This window comes from Acomys russatus, chromosome 1 (genome assembly GCF_903995435.1).
Source record: "Acomys russatus chromosome 1, mAcoRus1.1, whole genome shotgun sequence".
Classification (NCBI taxonomy): Eukaryota; Metazoa; Chordata; class Mammalia; order Rodentia; family Muridae; genus Acomys; species Acomys russatus.
Genome location: NC_067137.1, coordinates 60,489,198 through 60,499,311, shown reverse-complemented (window position 1 = coordinate 60,499,311; position 10,114 = coordinate 60,489,198). Strand labels below are relative to the sequence as shown.

At 35.9% G+C, this 10,114-nt stretch overlaps 1 pseudogene; it reads right to left on the bottom strand.

Annotated features, from left to right (window-relative positions):
• Positions 1 to 230: 230 nt before the first annotated feature.
• Positions 231 to 935, bottom strand: LOC127196178 (syntaxin-8-like; annotated as a pseudogene).
• Positions 936 to 10,114: the final 9,179 nt, after the last annotated feature.

The window sequence follows — 10,114 nt, the reverse complement described above, 5'->3', positions numbered from 1 at the left end:
TCACAAGAATATACATCTTAGGTACAGCAGATATATATGACTCTGTAGAAAGACAAGGTTTTCAAAAACCCCAAAGACCACCCTTTATATATACATACTTATTTATTATGTATTTATTTATTTTTGGAGCGGTGGAAAATTTATTGAGAGCAGGTGTTGTGTAACAAAAGGGTGCTGGGCTTTCATTCATTGCTGCCAGATGTCACAGCGGGTGGTCCCCTTTATTGCTATCAGTTGGTTGGCCACACTGGAAGGACCATAATATCCCCAAGCTGCAATAAAATCCCCATTATCTTCCCACAGGAAGCTGACTTTCTGTCCACCAGGGTCACTCGCGTGGCTTCAGTGCGGAGCTTCTCATCTGTGTTCTCCACAAGATTGGCAAGGTCGTCAATGATCTCATTCTGCTCATCCAGTTCATTCTCAATCTCCTGGCCCATCCGTTTCTGGCGACTTACGATAGAGGAAAGGGAATCAAGATCCACATCCTATTCTTGAGTAATTTTCTGCTGTTGTTGCCGGACCTCATCAAAACCCAAGCCTCTGGCCTCCTTCGGCTCCTCACAGAGCCAAGGGCTGGGAGTTGCTCTCTTTGCTACTTCACTCATCAGGGTGGACTTGATGAGATCCAGCTCTGCCCCTTCTTTCTTAAACAAGTAGCAGTCTCTCTCGAGTGACAAGGTCATCCAGCAGGTTCTGCCTCAGATCCTCCTCTACTTGTGTCATCTGACTTGTTGATACTGCTCTTAGCAGTAAGTCCTTCAAAATGTCGATTTCTCCTTCAGATTCTTCAGCAAAGTTCTGATTGTCAAGGTAAGCCTGGGCATTTTTTCACCTCGTCTTTCACATTGATTTCTTTGTTGAATCTTTTCAGCAATTTTTTGGGCAATTTGACAAGCAGATTCATATGTTGAGAACCAGGGATCTGGGGCCATGGTGCAGTCTCCGCCCACAGCTCAAGACCACACTTCTGAATAGTGTCATTTCCTGGTGAAAATGCACTCTAGTCAATGGGCCCATGAAACCACCATACTTACCCTTTCTGAGTCTATAAATTGTAGATTGATTATCATTTATTTACTGTATCATATCCACATGTAGGTGAATATATAGCACATTTCTATTTGTGGGTATGGATACCTCACAAAGAATGATTTTGTTCCAGTTCCAACCACTTGTTTATACATTTCAAGATGTAATATTATTAAAAAATTTAAATAACCCATTCTGTGAATATACTATGTTTTCTTCATTCATACTTCTGTTTAGGAACATCTACATTTGGCTATTATATGAAGGGGGAGACCTGGTGGCACTCAGAGGAAGGACAGCTGGTAGCCAAGAAGAGACTTGATACCCTATGAGAATATACAGGGGGAGGTAATCCCCCTCAGGAACAGTCATAGGGGAGGGGAATAATGGGAAAATGGGGGGGGGAGGAATGGGAGGATACAAGGGATGGGATAAACATTGAGATGTAACAAGAATAAATTAATAAAAATGCAAAAATAAATAAATAAATAAATAAATAAATAAATAAATAAATAGAGTAGCAATGAATACATTTAAACAAATGTCTTTGTGGTAGACTGAAGCATCTTTTAGGTAAATGACCACAGGTGGCCTAGTGTGTAGATTCATCAAAAGCTAGAAGAGATCTACCACATTATCCAGCACTGCCATTGTTGAGATGGGTGTTAATGTAGATAAATTCTAATCTTCCCGAGAAACAGCCACACTGTTTTCAATAGTAACTGTACAGCTTATCACTCCCACCAGGAGTGGAGGAGAGTTTATCTTACATCTTCACAAGCATGAACAATCACATATGTTCCTGATCTTAGCTACTCTTCCAGTGGTAAGATGACATCATAAAGGAATTTTGATTTATAGTCTCATGATGGCTAGGAATATTGAACACTTATTTAAGGGTTTCTCAGACACTGGCATTTTCTCTATTTGAATTGCCTGTTTAGATCTGTAATGGGCTTTTTTATTTGGGTTCTTTCCTTTTTACCTAGTTTCTTGATATATTTTGGATATTAGTTTTCTGTTAGATGAGTAGTTGCTAAGTCTTTTGCGATTCTACAAGTTGATGTTTTGTCTGAATGACAACGTCATTTGCCATGAAGAAGCTTCTTAGTTTCATGATGTCACATTTATTGTTTATCTTAGTGCCTGTGCTAACAGTGTTCTACAAAGAAAGTCTTTCCTATGCCAAGGAGTTCAAATCTAATCACCACTCTCTCTTCTATAGAGTTTAGTTTATCTGATTTTAGGTTAAGGACTCTGACCCTCTTAGACTTGAATTTTTTGCAGGGTGATAAACAAGGGTCTATTTGGATTATTTTACATGAAGCACCCAGTTTGGCCAATACAAATTGTTAAAGATGCTGACTTTATCTGAGACTACTAGTGGCAGGCGTCATGAAGACTGAAGAGGCCATTGTTTAACTACATAAGACTCCTAGTGCAGAGAGATGGAACACTAACACACTCACAAAAACTTTGTCCCAAAATATACTGTGCCTACAAGATATGCAGGAATAAAGATAGAGAAGATAGAGGAGAGAGCTTGTGGAAGAACTGGGGGAAGGATAGAAGGACCCAAAGGGAACAGGAGCTTCACAAAAGAACAACAGGTCCAACAAATATGGGCTGAAGGGGGCCTTTGGAGACTGAAGCACCAATGAAGGACAATGCATTGGCTGCATCTAGGCTCCCTACACTTATATACCTGATGGAAAACTTGATCTTTTTGTGGGTCCTCTAGTAAGGAGAGAGGAAGCTGTTTTTGACATGGACTCTGTTGCATGCCTTTTGATCGCTTCCTTCTGAAGGGGCTGCCTTGCCAGGCCACTGTGAACGAGGATATGCTCTGTCCTGATGTGACTTGAAGGGCTGGGTTAAGTTAGTAGGGGGTGCTCCCTTTCTGTGGGGTTGGGGAGGAGAGAATAGGAAGGGAGAGTGGTACCAGGAGGAGAGGAGAATGGGAACTATGAGCGGGATGTAAAGTCATCAACTAAATAAATAAAGTTAAAATTTTTGGTTTTTTTCTTTGTTTGGGTTTTTTTAAGATGCTAAGATTTTTGCAGTGTATATTTATGTTATCTTTATCAAAAATTAAGTCTTCATAAATTTGTCTATTTATATTTGGGTCTTTACTCCAAATATATTGTTCACTCTGTCTATTTTTCCCCAATACAAAGATAGCTTTGTAGTAAAACTTGAAGTTAGAGATGACGATAGCTCTTGCAGTTCTTTTATTATCCGGGATTGCTTTAGCTATCCTTGGTTTTGTGTGTTTCCATATTATTTTAAAAATTGTCTTTTAATTTCTGTGAAGAATTGTGTTAGAATTTTGGTGGTGATTACTTTTAATTTGTATTGCTTTGATAGGATGGACATTTTTACTATGTTATTCCTATCAATTCATGGTTATGGGAGATCTTTCCATCTTTAGATATCTTTTTCAATATTTTTCTTCAATGACTTGAAGATTCTGATATAATATTTTCACTTTCTTTTTTATAGATACACCAAGATATGTTATTAGAGTCTTTTGTGAAAGTTGTTTTTCTGATTTCTTTCTCAGTCTGTTTTTGTATATAGGAGGGTTATGACATTTGTGAATTACTTTTCATCCAACTGCTTTGCTGAATGATTTTCAAAGTGGAAGTTTTTCAGGTCATTTACATGTACTCTAATAATAACTGCAAATTAAAATACTTTAACTTCTTTCCTTCCAATTTCTATCTTCTTTGTCTCCTTCAGTTGTCTTATTGCTCTATCTAAGACATCAAGTACTATATTGAATACTTATGGGAAGAATGGACAATGTTGTCTTGTTCTTGGTTTTAGTGAAAATGTTTAGATATTCTCTCTATTTATGTTGTTGGCTATGGGCTTGCTATAAATTGCCTTTACCATATTGAGGAATAATCCTTGAATTTCAAACCTCTCCACAACAAACCATTTAGGTCAATATCATTGATGAACATATGCTAAAATTTTCATAAAATATTTTCAAACAGAACACATACATCACAAAGTTTATACATGATGACCAAATTGGTCATAGATCTGAAGTTTGGGTACACTACAACATGAACAAATCAATTACCATAATAAACCACATAAATTGACTTAAAGACAGAAATCACATGATCATCTCAATAGACACAGATAAATCTTTGACAGATTTCTATTTGCCTTTTTGGTAAAAGTCCTAGTGAATGTAGGGATATAGAGAAACTTTCTCAACATAATGAAAGGTATATATGAGAAATCCATAGTCTACATTATCCTAAATGGAGAAAATCTTGAAACAATTCCACTGAAGTCAGGAATAATCCTGTTAAACACTGTCTTTGAAGTAGTAGCTGAAGCAATAAGAAAAAAGAGAGATAATTAAAGTGATACAAATAGAGCATGAAGTGGTCCAGATATCTCTATTTGCAAAATCATGATACCATCCTCTGAGATCCAAAACTTCCACCATAAATATCTAGAAATTATAAAAAATGCAGCTATGTGAGAGCACACAGAGTCAATTTGTGCAAATCAATAGCTTTTTAATATAAATGAACATACAAAGGAGATCATAAATTCACTTCCATTTAAAATAGCCTCAAAAATACCAAAGAATAAACCTAAGAAAGTGAAGGACTTCTATATTGACAACTTTAAACCTATGAAGAAAGAGATAGACACATTACCAACATCTATATACCAATTCAAATCAATTCCAATTTAATTGCTTATTTCATTATTCTTTGAAATAGAAAATATTATTCTGAACTTCATATGGAACTACAAAATACTACAGATAACTAAAATAATCCTGGACAAAAAATAATGCAGTAAGAATTACCATTATAGATCTTTGGCTATATTACAGAGCCATAGTAAGGAAAACACTATTGTATTGACAGAAAAACAGATGTGCAGACCAATGGAACAGAACTGGAGATCCAAATTTGAGTATATATAACTTTATCTCTTTATTATCTGACAAAAATACCCAAAACATTTACTACTGAAATGTAAAATTCTTAAAGAAATGGTGCTGGATTTTCACATGCTGAATAATGAAATTCCACTCACAAAAATCGCTTTGTATAAGAACTAATTCCAACTATATAAAAGCCCTAAATGTGATACCTGAAATAAAAAAACTGCAAGAAAAAAATCATAGGTATAGAAAATGACTTTCAATATGACTGAATTTGCCCAAGAGTTAAGGTGAAAATTTGACAAATGGGACTTCATAAAACAGAAAAGTTTAAGCATAACTTCGCCAGGTGAAAGAAGCAGCCTAGAGAATAGGAGATACATCTTTACCAGCTATACATCAATAGAAGATATATATCAAAAATATATAGTTTAAAACTTCAAAAATGTCATAAAATGATTGACACATTCATAAAATGAGTCTAGAATGTGAGCAACAAGAAGAAATAAAAACAGCTAATGTTTGTTTAAAAAAAAAGTACATTATCCATAACAATAAGCAAAATGCAAAAAGCCAAAACAATTTGAGTCTTCATCTTACCACATTCACAAAGGCAAAGAGCAGTAAATCAACTCACAACAAATCCTGGAAGTGGTATAAAGAAAAGGGAGTCCTTGTCATTGTTGGTATAATTGCAAACAGGAGCAGCCAAGGTGGAAATCAACATTGATAAGTCTCAAAAACCTAAGAATATATTTGATACATTTCCTGGTAAACCACTATTTATCACATCTCAAAGGAAGTTAACATCCTAATTCATAGATACTTAACCAGCTATGTTAATTGCAACTTTACTCACAATAGGAAATAATTAGAAGCAATCTAAATATACTTTAAGTGGTGCATGGATAATTAAAATGGGCCACATATTTACTATGGAATACAACTTATGTGAAAAAAATGAAATAATAAACTTTGATGGAAAATAGTTAGACCATACTGGGTGCCATAACCAAGATCTGACCCTTTACTGATAATAAACCTCTTCAGCAAGAACCTGGAGGTTTCTAGAAATACCCACCCTATACTAATAAGATGTTTTGGTGTCTTGGCTTTCAACCAATGACCTTTTAACTGTACTCGCAGGTTGTCTCACACCCATGGGACAATTAACTACTTCTTTCCTTCTCATGATAGTGCTATTTTGTTGTAGATTAAGTATCCCTGGCATTTCTAGCCCTGGTGAATTGGACACATTCACCCTCAAACCCATCCCCACTGCTCACAGTTTATAAATCCCTCCACCCCAAGTATCTAGTCCTTAATTATTCTGGGGAAGAATCACTGCTGGGTATCCTAGGGCTACTTGACACAGAATGACAGCCTTCTTTTTAGTTGTTAGTCAGGGTTGTCCATGGGACTTTCAAAACATACATCCTATTGCTATTGCCCTTGATTGTTCCCCAAAGCTGGAAGACACCATGTATGCTTCCAAAGGAGGAAAGCAACTGACATTTCTGCACAGCTGTAAGTCCTATGAACCACAACAATGGTCAGAGTGGCTCAGTAACCCTATGTGTGCAGTAGGGATAAACATTCTTAGCAGTAATCAACAAATTTATAATTAGACACAAGTCTCAATCAATAAGAGGAAAACTATGCTTGGAGCTGTAAACCTAACCAACTAGTGAATTCATCAGTCCTGGAGGAAATCCTATAGCAACCATTTTTCTAAATAAGTTGAATCTCTAACTACATTCTAATTACTTGTCTTGATATCCATGGATACTGTAGTTGTAATCCATTATCAAGGAATCATCTCTTTGCTACAAATAGAGGCCAGTACAAAAAGTGCCAATTACTCAAAATACAGGAATATGCAGTACAATCTCAACAAATATATCTACTATTTAACTCCTACTCCTAAAGTCTAGGTGTTTTGTTAAAAATGGATCAGAAAGATTGTACAAACCATAGGACTTGTGAATTTGTTGTGAGATTGTCTTTTAGGAATGTCAGAAGCTACACCCATAAAGTGTTACCCATATGGTTGCCTAAACCTGAACTGAACAAGGACAACAATAGTTGTGCTAAAGTGCACTAAGGAAGCCTAAGAATCCTCAGCCCTTCACAAAGAAATGGAGGCAGCTAAGGAATGTGGCGACCTGAAGAAATATATCTTCCCAGGGTAGGCGTCACCAACTAGTTACTCTGTGTGTGTGTGTGTGTGTGTGTGTGTGTGTGTGTGTGTGTGTGTGTGTGTAACAGAAATCAATGAAAAAAGGGCATAAATTTGAAAGAAACTAAAGAAGGTGATATTGAACTTTTTCCAGGAAGACATAGAAGTTTGAAATGGTGTAATTATTGTAATCTTAAAAAATAAAAACAAATAATTAAAAACAGCCCCACACAAATAAATAAATAAATCTCTTGTCTGTCCTGCCTCCTTGAAAAACTGAGGGTATGAAAAACTAGCTTTGACCATAATAGGCTAATACTATATACCTGAACTATACAAGACTCAGTCTCTATTTTAAATACTGTTATTATAATATCCCAATAAAACAACTTAACATATGAAACATTTATTTTGCTCACAATTCCAAGTTGAAAACTCATTGAAAGGAAGTTAAAATAGTATGAACCTGAAGCAGCTTGTCACATCATCATGACAATCAACTACAAAAAGCAATGAACTAATCCAGACAGGCTAGTCCTCAGATCTATTTTTCCACTTGTATTCAGTCTGGGTTTTCAAATCCATAGAATACTGTTACCTAAAGTAGGAGGTGATGTGGATTTGAATGAGAATGGAACACATAGCTTATAGATCTGAGTACTGGGTTCCTGTTTGGTGGAGCTTTTTGGAAGGTTGACCAAGTGTGGCCTTGTTGGAGGAAGGGTGTTTCTCTGCCATTCAGAATTAGCTGTTTTTTGCCTCTTGTTTGGTTTTGAAGTTTCAAAAGCCCATGCCATTCCCAATTATCAATCTGCTTTCTCTTTGTAGACTGGGATGTAAGCTGTTAGCTATAGCTTCAGCATCTTACCTGCTTGCTGGCTGCCATGATCCTCACCAATGGAGGTCATAGCTTTTTCCTATGAAACTGTAAAGCTCCAATAAACCAAATTTTCTATAAAAGTTTCCTTGGTCATGGTGTGTCTTCACAGCTATAGCAAAGTTGGATTTTCCCACCTCAATTAATATAATAAAGTTAAATTCATACACAGAGGTACCCTGAAGTCAAACTAATCTAAGCCTATTAAGACTTCCTTGGTAAGTTGATATTATTTCTACTTGACAAGTACAACCAACTCTCACAAGTCTATTTATTCTTTGTCCATTTTATACACAAATGCATCTCCTTAAAATGTTACTTTCTACATATTGTACCCAAAGTCTTGTGCTTATTTTATAATGTAAAATACAATCCATCCAACTTTAGAAGTTCCTGTAGTCTTTAAGAATTACAGCACTAAAAATCATTATGAGTACCTAAAAATAAAGTAAAATGAGACAAAATGGACATTTCCATTTGAAGGCATAAGTAGACCATGGTAAGGAATGATAAGACCATAGTCCCAATCCATCTTGTCAATCAATAAGTATTGCAGTTCCATGACTGGCTCATAATATAATCCTTGTTGGCTTGTAGCTTAGGTTGCCCCACCCCTCCAACACTATTTCCCTCAGTACATATAGATTCTCTCTTGGATTTTTATCCACTCCATGTCTTTAGATTTCTCTGACACATAGTCCATGGTCCTGGCACATCCAGTACTCTGGGTTCCTTATTATAATTTAGGCTTTGTCTTCAGAGCTTCACAGCTTCACTCAATGTTCTCTAAGGATCTCTATAGGAAATCCATCTATGACAGAGTGTCTGGTATAGTGTAGGTATAGATATAGGTATAGAAATCTGGATAAGTCAGCTAAGACAACACACACAAGTTAGCTGGAAAAAAATAAATTAGGAATAATTATGACTATAACATAATTCTTTTTGTATCCAATTCTGGCAAACTGCCTCTTATGTGGGATTTTTATAAAAATCTTCAGATCAATGGCCACTACCCTCTCCTCCTGAAGTGAATAAAGTATGTGGCATCTGTTTGTAGTCCTTTGAATTTTTCCTGTTTTCAAAACCCTTAGGCACTCTTTCCCTGTCCCGAGTTTTTACCTCATGGGCACCTGGACACATTTCTTATTCTTCTAGGAGATCACAGGAAGTTTTTTTTGTAATAGTGTTTATCTCTATTCATTACAGTTGCTTCTTCAGCACTATTCTAGATGTTATCTTGCTTTGAGTTTCTCTTTGCCAAACAAATCAGTCTATTACCTCTAAATTTAAGCCTAATCAATCTCTCAGGCCACACATAGAATGTAGTCTGGCCAAACTATCACATGAATAACCCCATCTCCAGTTCCTAATAGAGTCTTTATTCACTGGTCTTCCAAGCTCTCACCAGAGAGGCCCACTAATCTTTGCTTCTAGCATTCAAAGTCTTTTGTAATTCAAAGTTACAAACTCTTCCACATTCTTATAATAAAACAGTTTAAGTAACATTATAACCATACATTTAGTTATATGACAGCAGTAATAACACTCTTGGTACCAAAATCTGTCTTGGTTTCTATTCTGTTCCTCTAATGAAATTACTCAATAAAAGCAATTTAAGGGAATAAAGGATATTTGGCTCATATTTTCAGATCAGAATCCATCATTTCAGGTAGGTCAAAGCTGGAATTTGAAGCCACTGAAGACATCACATCATATCCATGTCGAGAGCATAGAGTAAGAAACTAAGTCATGCACATTAAGGAGCTGCTTGGTTTCACACTCTTATCCAGTATTCCAGAATATCCTGCCCATTGAAAAAAAGCCACCTAAAAGAAAGTCCAATTAATGTAATAAAGATAATCTTTCAAACACATGCCCACAGGGCAATCGAGATAATTTCTCTTGGAGGCTCTTCTATCAGGTGAGTATTTATTATTTACCTATTTATTACTTAGATGTTATTTATTTATTTATTGAGACAAGTTCAGATTCTGTAACTCAAGCTGGCCTACAAGTCATTATGTAATACAGAGTAGTCCCAAATTCATAGTCATCATCCTGCCTTGACCTCCTAATGCTGAGATTATAGTTTTGTGCCATT